This window comes from Callithrix jacchus, chromosome 8, assembly GCF_049354715.1.
Source record: "Callithrix jacchus isolate 240 chromosome 8, calJac240_pri, whole genome shotgun sequence".
Taxonomy (NCBI): domain Eukaryota; kingdom Metazoa; phylum Chordata; class Mammalia; order Primates; family Cebidae; genus Callithrix; species Callithrix jacchus.
In genome coordinates, this window is record NC_133509.1 from 35,357,971 (window position 1) to 35,371,776 (window position 13,806).

General features: G+C 41.1%; 1 protein-coding gene across 41 annotated transcripts in view; it reads left to right on the forward strand.

Moving 5' to 3' along the window:
• The window catches only part of SEMA6D (semaphorin 6D), a 591,099-nt gene that overhangs the window by 561,733 nt on the left and 15,560 nt on the right, over positions 1 to 13,806 (forward strand). The gene's annotated exons all lie outside the window — the stretch shown is intronic.

A 13,806-nucleotide genomic window follows, 5' to 3' on the forward strand; every position in this document is an offset into this window, starting at 1 on the left:
AACTGAGATTTTAAGGGCTTGTATGGATTGACCTAAACTCCCATTTTGCCTCTGTGTCCCCTGAGGTTTCAGAAGTTCATAGACCATCAGATATGGAGCCTAGACAAAAGGCTGCAGGTAAGGCACAGGTGCACTGACTCAGGCCCAGCCTGGGCCCTCCCTGAGCTTCACAGGACATAAAATTAACTCGGGCTGTTTATTATTCTCATTCTTGGTTACGGCTTCATTTTTAGTCCAGAACTATCAAATGGAACCTAACTTACCATGGGCCACATTTCCATCAGTAGGACAAAATACATTTAAAAATACTTATTTTGAAATAATTGGAACTCACAGGAAGTTGTAATAATTGTACAGAGAGTTCTGTGTCCCCTTCACCCAGGAAGTACATTTTAAAAAACAAATTAGGATTGACTTGTGGAATCTTGATAAAGTTAATGCTCTAGATCCTGCTGAACAATCAGTCATCTTTCTCTTCATTTGTCAGAGACAGGCAACTGTTACTGTGTTTTCAAATACAGAAGGCAAATATGAATATAAAGGCCATATTTTTGGTGATGAAACCCAAAGGACTTGGGACTAAAAACCCTTGACTTTTAAAATTTCACTTCTCTTCCTCTGAGTCATTAGCATTTTCACCCTTCTATAAATCTTTCACCAACTGTTTTAAAGCATGACATCACCTGAGAACCTCTGATGAGGCACTTTGCTGATTATTAAACATGAAGACATGAGCCTCTTTAAATAGAGTGAAATCCCATGTTGTTGGCAATAATGCTAACATAGATCATTGAACTCTGTTGTGACATCTGGGTTCTGCACTGGCTTCACCACTCTTGGATCATAAGTCCCTTAATTTATCTGCTTGTTCTCTCCCTTTGTCAGACAGGAATAAGAGCAGCAGCCCATCCTCAGTGCTTTGCCAGGGTATTGTTCATTTCTTTGAAAGCCTGAAAAGCCTCCATGGAGTTCAGTGAAAGCTATGGCTACACAGTGGTTGCATCAGACAAGTCAATAGCATAAGAACAAACGTGCACTACTTCTGTCATCCCAGCCCAGAGGGCAGAACCAGGCATAGACCCAGGCCCTATTATCCTGAACAGAATGTCACATGCAGGCCATATGGCAGCCCAGCAGGACATCTGGTAGAATAAGCCAATGTTCCACAGACAGGCTGAGTCCTTGGGCATCTGGGTCATCCCTTGGAACCTTGAGCCTTTCCTTTGTCTAGCATGGCTCCTATTCCTGGAAGCTGAAGGGGAGGAGCCCGGCCTGGCTGGAACTATGCATATGGAGGAGATAACCAAAAAAGAAGGCTTTTAATTTCTCTTGTTACTAGTTAGCCTTGAAAATCCTTTGGTTCCCCTGAAAAAAGGAGACACTATTGTTCATTTCTGCCACAACAATCTCCTGCTGTATATATATATTTTTTCTATTACAGAAGGTTCCTTGTGCTTCATACTTTCACAAAACAAGTTACTATCTTGATTTCTTAAGAGGCTGATATATTTTGTCATCTTCCTGAATAGCAGATTTTCTGCTTACATATCCAGTTTATATTCTCAGTAGTTTATTCTATTATTTTCACTTCTAATGAGGATTGTTTCTAGGACAGTTTTGCTTTAAAATAAATGTTACTCAATTTGAGTTAGGGCAGACAAGCCAAAACCTATAGGAAAATTGTTGCTAGAATTATGGTCCCCAGAGCAATGGTTCTGATCAGAGGTCAAATCCTGGGATTGTTGTCCAAGTTTGCTTAGAATTGGCAAAACAGGTTAGATCCTGTTTTCTGTCCCTTCCTGCCCAACTCTTTTTAAGTTCAGTTCCTTTTTGAATTATTAATATGTGACCAAAGCATTACTGATTCAGATATTGGTGTGCTTTGCTTTAAGAAAATCCAGACTTAATAGAGAAAACCTTGCATAAGAGGTTTTTAATTTTCAGAAAACTTGAGTCGACACCTTTATTATGCACATAAAATATAACTCAAATAAAACTGACCCAACTTCGAGGAAGACGCCGATTTTAAAAGGAAGACATTATTAATGAACACCCAGACTTCCATAGCCCCAGCCTCCCCTTTCCTCTCTCCCATGGTATCTACTGCCACCTGTGCTTTTTTCTCTTCTATCAGAATCCATCATGTTCCCTTTATGCTGGATAAGATCTTATAAGTGTCTTCATACTGGTTTCTGGCTTATGTTATATTCTAGCATTACTTACATTATAACTGGAAAAAAGGCCATCGGCCAGAAAAAGAATTTTCCATTGCAGAATTTCAGACATAAGCCAGCCCTTAGGCAGGCTGATTTTCATTTTATATTCGTTTGTTGGGTAGTGGGGAGTCACATAGGATTCTTCTCTGCCAGTCCCATATACCCACCCTCTAATCTCAGGAATAGCTCTGCTTTACTTCCCCTTGTTCTGGGAAAGCTACAGAGTAAGCCGGAATGTCAGCAGTGGTAGTGGGGAGCTTGACAGAAATCATTTAGTTATTTGGCCTCTGTTGCCCATTTCTGGGGGGGAGTTTGTTAATGATGGGTAAATGTGAAAAGAGGCATCTGTTGCCTTTTTAGAGAGCCTCTTGGTTTTGGAGCACCTGAAACTCATGAACTGGAGGCTAATGAGGCTCTTGTGCCAACGATGTAGGAGAATGATGGTAGACTCAAGATTCAGTGTTGGGGTGATGGTGGAAAGCTGTTCATTTTGATGGGGCTTGTGTGCCACAGCTGAGTCCTTCAGAGTTCTACCTTTTTCTTTCTTTATTTCTTTCTCCATTCATTAACTATTTACTGAGGACCTCCCAGGTGCCAGGCCCTGTGCCTGATCCTGGCAGTAAGGAGGAAAATGATCCCTTGAGTAGCACAGCCCAATAGAGAAAATGTGAAAATCAGTAAGATTGCTGTGGAGTGATAAGTTCTGCAGTAGAAGATTTATACAGTATGATAGTGTGACTAGCTGTCCTAAGCAGAGCAGTGTGGCTGAAGAGGGAAGAATGAGAAAGGGGAGAGGGCCAAGTAAAGTTTTCAGCTGGTGAATAGACAGTTTTTAGGAAGGACAGTTTAGGAAGAATACGTGTGCAGAAGACACTGCTTTGGGATTGAGGTGGGGAAGTATCAGTAGGTGAAATGGAGACGCTGGCAAGAATAGAATTGTGAAGGACCTTGCAAATCTTGGAAATGAATTTAGACTTTACACATAGGCCTTCAGGAACCATTAAAGTGCTTTTAGACAGGGATGTAACATGATACTGTTTGTGCTTTAGAAAGATCATTCTGGTGGCCTTGTGGAGAATGCAGTGCAAGTCTAAAAGAACAGAAACCAATGAACAGTCAATTCTAGACCAATGAAGAGGTCGAAGCAGTGGGATGTACTAACAGGTTCTAAGGAGAGAATGATGGACAGAGGGCCGTGTAGGAAGACTCCTAGGCTTAAAACACAAGTCCCTGAGAAGGATATGAAAAACAGCAATAACAATAGTAATAGTTGTAATTGTGGGATTCTTTTTTTTTTTTGAGACAGAGTTTTGTTCTTGTCACCCAGGCTGGAGTGCAGTGGCATGATCTTAGCTCACTGTATCCTTTGCCTCCTAGGTTCAAGCGATTCTCCTGCCTCAGCCTCCTGAGTAGCTGGAATTACAGGCACATACCACCATGCCCAGATAATTTTTGTATTTGTAGTACAGATGGCGTTTCACAATGTTGGCAGGGCTAGTCTCAAACTCCTAACCTCAAGTGATCCACCCACCTCGACCTCCCAAAGTGCTGCAGGATTACAGGTGTGAGCCACCACATCCAGCCCAATTATTGGATTCTTATCAGATGCAAGGGGTTTGGCTACATGCTTTACATAGGTTATCTCATTCAGTCATTGTAATAATATTAGTGCTAGCATTATCCTCACTGCAAGCAGGAAAACAGGAATGTTTGAAAGGTTAAGTAACATGCCCAAGATCACATGGCTGGTAAGTGGTAGTGCTTATATTTGAAGCCAGGGACTTTGAGCTCTAAACCTATGCTCTGCACAGAATTTAGGAGAGGAGAAGTCAAGGCAAAGTATCTTAAGTTCAATTTTAGACTACTGAATTTAAATTGCCTATATTATATGGAGGTCAAAATATCTAGCAGAGAGTTGGACAGCTGGATCTGGAGCTGAGGGGTGTGGTATGTGCTGGACGTGTGATCTAGGATTAGTGAATTGGTGGTAGTGAAGAAGGGAAGGATCATGTGAGCACCTGCCTAGAGACCCAGGCTGGCACTGGGAAAAACATCCAACAGACAAGCATGTTAAGACAAGTTTGGGAAGACTGATGAAAAGGAGCAGCTAGTGAGGTGGGGAGAAGTAGGAACGTCAAAGGTGGAGTTTCACTGTCTGATGGAATGGCCAATGAAATTAAATGCCTCAAGTAGATGAAGGAAAATTTTAAATGAGAATTGCCTTGGATTTGGCAATTAGGTGGTTGATGCATAGGCATTAAAGTTAGGCTAGAGTGGGCTAAAAATATAACGCAAAGTGAGAAAATGGAGAATATGGACTCAGGCTTCTCTTCAAAGAAGCCTGGCTGAGAAAGGAAATGGTAGAGAGAAAACAGAGGCAGCCTGAAGGTCAGGGGAATCGCTGTTTGTTTATGATGACAGTGACTCGAAATGCTTGGATGCTGAGGAGAAAGACCCCTGAGCCATGGGAATTACACCAGGATGCTGTTCCCACTAGATAGGGGAAGTAGGAACCCCTCTAGCTGTCAGGAGAACATGGATTCTTAGAGAAAAAACAAGTTTTTACAGTTTTAATTTACCAGCCCCCCTTGTATTACATGAAATCAGTCCAGATTGATGAAATGACTTGTCTCTGGCCACAAAACAAGTCTGTGACCCCAGATCTCCTGGCTCCTGGCTCCTCGGTGGGAGAAGAATCATCCCTGATGTGTTCCTCATGGTGTGAGTCTCCACTGCTCCAGCCAGGCCCTTCCTTACTTCTTCCGAATCCACATCTTAACAGATTCTGATGTGTCAGGAGGGTTTCAGCTGTGTGGAAAGTGAGTCAGAGTGCTGCTTCATCATTTCCTCCACATGCCGTGGGGCAGAGTTTTAGGTGGTTAATTATAAAGCGTCAGTAATGTAACAGTGCCAGAAGCCTCTTCCTCTAACCTGGGAGCCCACATTCCTAGAAGGAGGAAGGGTCTCAGAGTCAGGGGCCTTTCAGCAACCTCCTTATGGCCCACAGTGAGAGAGGAGGATGTAGTTATCTGTTCAGATGCGGCACATGCACACACAACCTGTGTGCACGAGGTAGAGGGTGGGGTAACAGTAGCGGGTCCTTAAATGAAAAAGCCTGTGCTCCTTTAAAACACATCAGCCAAGAGTCACTTGGTGAGCCTGGAGGCAAGGAGCTACCCATGCCTTTCAGAAGGGCCCAGAGTAGCCTGCCCCAGCTCTACTTAGGGATTTCTTGGAATCTGAATATATAGTGATGATTAATAATCTAGTCTTCTTACCACGCATGGAAGGTGAAAGGAGGCCTGCAATTCAGTGGATATTACCTTCTTATATTCCAAAGCTTGTGGTGTCAGCCAAGCTGTCATACCACTCTGATTAAATACCGATGATGGTCATTAAGATCTAAAACCCTGCCAGAACATACTGCTTAGAATCAAGGCACATCAATGCTGTATAAACCTAAACCTCTCTTTTATAACTGATCTTCGGTTACAGCCCTCCTTGTCTTGGTAGGCTCTAAGGTATAAGAATCAACTTGCTTCTCTTTGCTCTCTCCCCATTTACTAAACCCACTGCTCCCCTTTTGTTTAGTCTCATGGGGCCCTCGTGACCCAGAGGTGGTAAATGGATAATTCCTGTGACTCCAGGTGCAATTGTTCTCACTGACTACAGTGTGAACAGTGCCCCCTGAAATGTCATAGACTACAGAGTAAATGGTGCTTTTTGTGCCACAGGTCCAGTTCCACCCGCTCTTCTTTCTTTACTTACAGCATTCTCCAGTCAGAGTCCATGCTCTTGGGGAGTGGAAGCCCCGGGGGCCCATCCTCCCTGGGTCTGCTGCCCTCTGTTGTTTGTTTAGTAGTATTAAATAAATCTAAATTAGACTGAGTCCAAAATGCTTACCTTGCCCTAAGAGAGTCAGCGAGGACGTGGTGATTCAGGACACATGGTTCATTCTTCTCTTTATTCCTTTATTCACAGTTCATTCACAGTTGTCTCAGGAATTGACAACTGTGAGACATACTTGACCTGAGGGACTGAAAAAAATCTTCCCTAGGTTCTGAAAAATTAGGGGGACTTAGCTAGGCCAAGGATGGGAGGCAAAAAGGGCCATCTAGAGGGAAAGTAGGAGCAAGGTTTGGTAGGTGGTATGACACACTCCAGGGCTGAAAACAGAAGCAGGGTGGTAGAAGCACAAGAAAAGAGAGATGGAGGCCCAAGGTGAGACAGAAGTCCTCATGAGACGGGGCAGGACTCACAACCTGAAAAGTTGAAGGCCACATTTAAAAGATTTGGGCTCCATCCTAAGAGTAATAGAGGGTAACTGGAGGGCTTATGAGATTCCATGATTCTGAAAAGATCGTTTGTGTTGTGTCTAGAAAACGAATGGGAGACAGACAGGCAGACAGAGACGTGGGAAAACCATCAGAGGAATGTGGTATGAGGAAAAGCAAGGAAAGGCAGTATTTGGAAAAGCTGTGAACTGTCAGCTGCATCTAAAGTTCCTGAGCAGTCAAATGAAATAGGACTGGAAAATGTCCATTGCCTTTAGGTACTCGTAGATCGTCAGTCTCTACTGAGAGAGGAACCTAGAACACAGAAAGAGGAAGAATGAGCAGGAGGTGAGGAAATTATAGCAGAAGAGCAAAGTTTGTTTCAGTGCCAGTGAAGACACAGGTGATAGTTTGAGTGGGATCAGGGATACAGGAGGTATTTTCTTTTTGTGTGTGTGATGAGGGAGACATGGACAACTTTCATTTCTGATGGACAGTATTTAATTGATTAAGAGTTACAGATAATAACAGAGAAAAATGTAATCAATGTCTTTTTATTCCAGAAAAAGAGTGAAGGGATTGGATTAAAAGCACATGCATTGGGGCTGGGCTGGGCACAGTGGCTCATGCCTGTAATTCCAACACTTAGGGAGGCCAAGGTGGGCAGATCACTTGAGGTCAGGAGTTCAAGACCAGCCTGGCCAACATGATGAAACCCCACCTCTACTAAAAATATAAAAATTAGCTGGACCTGGTGGTACATGCCTTTAATCCCAGCTACTTGAGAGGCTGAGACAGGAGAATTGCTTGAACCCAGGAGGTGGACGTTGCAGTGAGTCAAGGTCATACCACTCTAATCCAGCCTGAGTGACAGAGCAAGACAGTCTCAAAAAAAAAAAAAAGCACATGGGGAGAGTGGATGTATTTGGCAATGGGAAAGGAGAAGACCAAGGAAACCCCCATCTTATGGCTTTTGTATTCTATTTGAAGTAGCTGTGGGGAAGGAGGGAGGAATGTAAGTAGCAGAGTATGGAGACATAGCAAATCAGGGCCTTGAGGAAAGTGGGAAGTTTACATGTATGGATTGGGGGAGTGGTCTAATTTAACTGAGAAACATAGGATTTCCATGGAGTTTATGATGCTGTTTGTAGTTGATGACAATGAATTCTGTTAAATTTCTAGTAAATTGTCCCAGAGTGTGGTTGTCTTAACCAGTGCTCAGCTGGTCTAAGGCAGGTGAAGAAGGTGAGTGGCAGGTTCATCCGAGGTTGAGACTTTGCAAGAAAGGCTGACAAAGACACAGAGGATGAGGGAGTCAGGAGTACAGGCAGAGTAATGGACATGATTGACCATTGACTATTGTACCTAAGATGGATAAAGAGGAATGTCAAGATCAGAGAAGACCAGTGATTAGAAGAAAGGAGAACAGTTAGTGGGCTGAAGGCCCTGATGAGAAGGAAGAGCAGTCATGGTGTGAAAGTGGCCAGATGAGCAAGCTGGAAGAACAGGAGGTTAGCATCAGAGCACACAACGCTTGACTTTATGATTTTGAGGCAGAATTCTCCATATGGAACCATGGGCTGGGGCTAGTAAAGTCTTTGAAAAGCTAGAGAAAATGACTGGGAAACTATCAGGTAAAAGACAGGAGCAGGACTTCGACCAAAGACTTTTTGTAAGATCACTGGAGGCCCAAGGTCTAGAAGAGTCATCAGAAAACTAAAAGGAACCAACTCCATGTTCAGACCCTGAGGCAAGTGGAGTCTGAGAGTCTAAGCAGATACTCTTTGCTTAGTGGCATCTCCAGACAAGAGGTAGGGGAAAGCTTTCAAATCAACATGGTATCTCTCTAGGTTCTTTGGGCTAGGGATAAAGTAGGCCTACCCCATTTCTACATTCTCATTTTCTTTAAACTATTTAGTTTTCAGGAAGACAAAGACAATATACCACTTTCTCTATCTGGGGTTCATTAATTTTAAATTGAGCTACTAGGCTGTAATCATAAAAATAACTTGTGGTCAGATATGGTGGCTCATGCCTAAAATCCCAGCACTTTGGAAGGCCCATGTGGGAGAATCATTTGAGACTAGAAGTTCGAGACCACCCTAGGCAACATAGTGAGACCTCAGCTCTACTAAAAATACAAAATAAAATTTCTTTAAAGTTTAAAAATTTGCATTAACATTCTCTATAAATTCTCCTGCCCAAATAACTCTTCTTCAATATTTCTTTTAGATTGCATCTGCTAACAACAAATCTCTTGAGTTTTTATTTGTCTAAAACATCTTTATTTTGCCTTCATTTTTGAAGAATATTTTTACATGTTGTAGAATTCTAGGCTGGAAATTTATTTTCTTTCAGCAACTTAAAAATGTCATTCTATGGGCTGGGTGTGGTGGCTCATGCCTATAATCCCAGCATTTTGGGAGGCCGAGGCAGGTGGATCACGAGGTCAAGAGATCGAGACCATCCTGGTCAACAAGGTGAAACCCTGTCTCTACTAAAAATACAAAAATTAGCTGGGCATGGTGGTGTGCACCTGTAGTCCCAGCTACTCGGGAGGCTGAGGCAGGAGAATCGCTTGAACCCAGGAGGCAGAGGTTGCGGTGAGCCGAGATCGTGCCATTGCACTCCAGTCTGGGTAACAACAGTGAAACGCCGTCTCAAAAAAAAAAAAAGGCATTCTATGTTCTGCAGGCTTCCATTGTTTCCACTGAGAAGTCTGCTGTCTGTAGTATTCTTGCTTTTTGGAAGGTAATATATCTTAGTGTTTAACATTTTTAAAGTTTGTCCTTGTTTTTTGTTTTTTGGGTTTGTTGTTGTTGTTTTTGAGACAGAGTTTCGCTCTTGTTACCCAGGCTGGAGTACAATGGCGCGATCTTGGCTCACCGCAACCTCCGCCTCCTGGGTTCAGGCAATTCTCCTGCCTCAGCCTCCTGAGTAGCTGGGATTACAGGCACGCACCACCATACCCAGCTCATTTTTTTTGTATTTTTAGTAGAGACGGGGTTTTACCACGTTGACCAGGATGGTCTCGTTCTCTTGACCTCGTGATCCACCCACCTCGGCCTCCCAAAGTGCTGGGATCATAGGTGTGAGCCACCACGCCCAACCTAAGTTTGTCCTTGTTTTAGCATTTTGACTACGATGTGTCTGTGATTTTTTTTTTTTTAGAACTTTTTAGAATTTCTTGAATGTATGGCTTACAATCTTATATCAGTTTTGAAAATGTGTGTAGCCATTATCTTGTCAAATATTGCTTCTATCCCATCGCTCTCTCTGCAGTCTCAGGGACTCCAATATGTTCATCTTTTCACAAACTCCTATGTTTCTTACTCTCTTGTCCTTTTTTTATCAATCTTTTTGCTCTCCATATTTCTGTCTGATAATTTCTATTTGTTTGTCTTTTCACTAATCTCTTCACCTCTGACATATGTTGCTAAACACATCTATTGGAGATGTGTTATTTATTGTGATTTTTTGTTGTTGAATTTTTATTTAATTCTTTTTTACAGATTCCAGTTCTCTGGTAAAATTCTCCGTCTTGTCATCTTTTTTGCTTGGACAAAAAAAGCACAGTCATTTTCAAAATGTATGTGTGATAACTCTAATATCTGGGCTACCTGTGTGCCTATTTTTATTGTGTTATTTTCTCTCTTTTTTAGTTGCAGTTTTTGGAATTTGTGATAATTTCTACTTGAACGCTGGGCCATGTAAAGAACTGTAGTCTCTGGATGATATCTTTTTCTAAAGAAGTGTAATCTTATCTTTTCTGGCAAGCAGCTAGACCGGGAGATTATATCCATCCAGTCTGGGACTTAGCTTATTGGATTGTATTGGATTGGAATTTTTGTAAAACATGGTTTGCCTTACATTTTTCTCCTCTTCTGGAGTGTAGCTTTTCAGAGGCCCAAATTATAGCCTTTGGTTATTTACTGGTATTCTTCCTTCTTGGTGAGTCCTAAACTCGTGACTGCCAGAAATTTTTATAGTTATTATATATAGCATTAAGCTCTATAAAATTAGCAAATATAAAATGATAAAAATATAACATTATAATATATAACAATATAATATATATATATAAATATTATAAAAATATAAAATCAGCAAATATCTGTAAGGCAAAATCAAGTGCTGAGTGTAGGGGTTAGCTCTGTGCACCTCCCTTCTCTCAAGTATTCTGTCACTCAAGCCCTGGTTGTTCTGGCAGCTCTGAACTCCCATTAAGAACTTTCCTCATCATATTTAGTATTTAACATCAGGAATGTATGGGAGAAGTTCATATAAAGTACCAAAAACTGAATAAGCCTACCTTTTCAGGCATCCTTGTTCTCTGTGTCACTAACAGGAGTGACTTCATGTAGGAATGTTTTTTAAGCTTGTCTATGAAGAATATGGTTTCCTCTTTGTAGGAGGCCTCTACATCTATGAAGCTGTGTGCTGTATCCTCTAAGAATGCCCCAGTCACTGTTAGAATGGAATACTTAAACAGTTTGGCAAATAGTTGTACAAGATGAAAGAATGAACTTTTTTTCACCTTTTTGCCAGACAAGATATAACCAGAATAGACATGATATTCACTAAAATTTAGTAAATATTTACTGTGGAGCAGACTCTGTGTTAGATGCTTCATACTGATTATCTCATTTAATCCTAAAAGGAGCCTATTGGGTAGTAAAGATAATTACTCCCATTTTACCTTTGATAAAACTGAGGCTTAAAGAGATAAAGTCAATTTAAACAGGCCCAACATCCAGGAAGTAAATGGCACAAGCAAGTTCAACTCAGATTTTTCTAATCCCAAGGTCCATGTTTTTTTCCAACATTTCATCTTGCTTCATGGCCTGCCCTTTTCAACCTAACTAGTATCATGATTTCAGACCCCTGGACTCCTGATACATCTTAAATAAAGTCAGAGATAAGTAGTCTGAGTGGTTTACATGCAAATACATCTCGTTCCTGGTACATTGCTTTCAGGTATTTCCAGATTCTTCCCTCTGCCACCCAGCCTTTGAAATATGTATCACATTAAATGCCTCCATTTATAACTACTATGGCAAGTCTGAATGTTATTTTTTTTTTCTCAAAAATACAGCTTTATGCAGAGACAGGAAGCAGTTCGTGGTAGGGCTTTATTTTGGGAGGATTAGAGTGGTAGGGGATGGGGCATTGGGAGAAATTACTTTCTGCAGTGTCAGATGAATGAGTTATTGGAAATGATAGCTCAGCCAGCAGCTTGATGCTTGCTAGTGAGTCAGCAGTGATTCCATCCTCAGCCCCAGTGCTGGGATCACAGCTGAGAGACAGTCGTCCTGGTGAGGGCTCCTCCCCATCCTGCTGTCTGAGACATGGAGGCTCTGCTTACCTGATGTGAGCCATTCACCTACCTGTCATGGAGAAGGAGTCACAGAACAATCTTTTTGTTTTAATGCAGATGTTTCTATACTTCTTTGGGATTAACTGGTATTTCTAATTCTTTTGCCTGATATCTAGCAGAAAGATTCAGTGACTTTGTATCTAGAGGATGATGTTTGGAACTGGTATGGTAGTAGAATCTAGTTCATAGGACAGCATTTTGTACTTTTATGCTACTTCAACTTTAGAAGGTCTTTATAAATGATAAAAACAGTATGGAAAAGCAAGACAGGAAAACACTGCTTCAGAAGAAGGGGTAAACAAGGAGAAATCATCTTATCAGGACAATGGAAGCCATGTAGATGTAGTACAAAAACTAGAACCAAATCATTGTGGTTGTTGGGGTATGACTGTAGGATTGCTGGTGATTGTTTTTTTGTTTTATGTTGTTACTTTATTTTTCCAGTACATAGACACAAGTTGTAAAATTTACCCTCAGAGTAGTCCTCTAGTGTTTAAAAATAACTAATTGTGAAAAATAACTGGACAAATAAACTTAATATTTTAGGGTATCTTTTCCCCAGGCCCTGTTAAGACCCTTATCTGCTCATACCCAGTATTCTCCAGTAGGAAATGGGTAGAGAGGTCTAACTTTTCTCGGAATTTCCTATGTGCTAGACACTTGGTTCCTTTTCACTCTAAGAAGGCGCTATTATCCATATTTCACAGATAAATAAACTAATGCTCAAAGAGATTGAAGGAATGTTTCCAGGACAGTAAGCTAGCATGTGGTATAATTTCATCCATGCCAGAGTCCTGCTGACTCTAAAGTCCATGCTTTTGAGTACAAATCGATGCCACCACCATTTCTATTCCATCTGCTTTTTGTAAGGCAGTTTAAACATGTTAATTTAGTGCTGGATGGATCATCCACGAAGCAACATTTATTGCAATATATTATTCTCTTTTTGCAAAAACTGGGACTCTAAAGCTCACATATACTTGATTTGTACTTTAGTTGGAGAAATACTTAGAGCATTGGATAGCATGCATATCTGTGTGTTTGATGTGAGGTCCATAAAAAAGGCACAGTAAACACCCAGTTTAGTGTTTGGACTCCCCTGGAATTTGCAGTGATTCTTATGATCTCTTCTGAATTTCTTAGGTATATAAGATTGAAGATTATGCTAAATGTTTTGTTGTTCAGAACAGTAGCTGGAAGTGACAGTTTTGGTTGAGGGAGGGGGGTGGTATTGTTGCAAAGTGGAACACTTACAACTTTACCAAAATATCCATCTCATTGGCCCAACAGGGCCCTGATTTATCTTTTTAATAAGCTAATAACATTTAAAGATCTTTTAAATTTTTTACTGCTATTATAATGCAATTAATGCTGTGTTTTGATAGCTTTATTGAGGTATTGATATATAATAAACTGCACATATTTAATGTACAATTTGATTAAATTTAACACCTATGAAATAGCACTTCAATAAAAATGATGAATATATCCATTTCCCCAAAAAGTTTTCTGTAATGCTATATTTTTGGAGGAAAAAAGTCCAGTCATTTATGTTCTCCTTTCCATTTGGTAAAAAGATCCTGGATGGGGACTCAGATGATGTGGGTCTGGACTCCAACCTTGCCTTACCTAGCTTCACACAATTCAGTGAGTCCTTTAATTTTTTTGGCCCTTGGTTTTTCATCTGAAAACTGAGGGGGTTGGGCCAGATGGTCCCTAAGGACCCCTACAGCTCCAGAGTTCAATAAAGCTGAAAGGACCAGCACACTTAGGGTATTGGTTTGTGTTCAAATTGTTTTATGTAAAAATGTAGACTTCCCTGGTGGCCTGGTGTCAGCTGTGCCACTTCATCCCTGCCTTGCTTTGCTTGATTGGTTATCATGAAATCATTTTATTTAATTCCCTTTCGCCCTGATTCAGGGTCATTCCTGTCATTGTC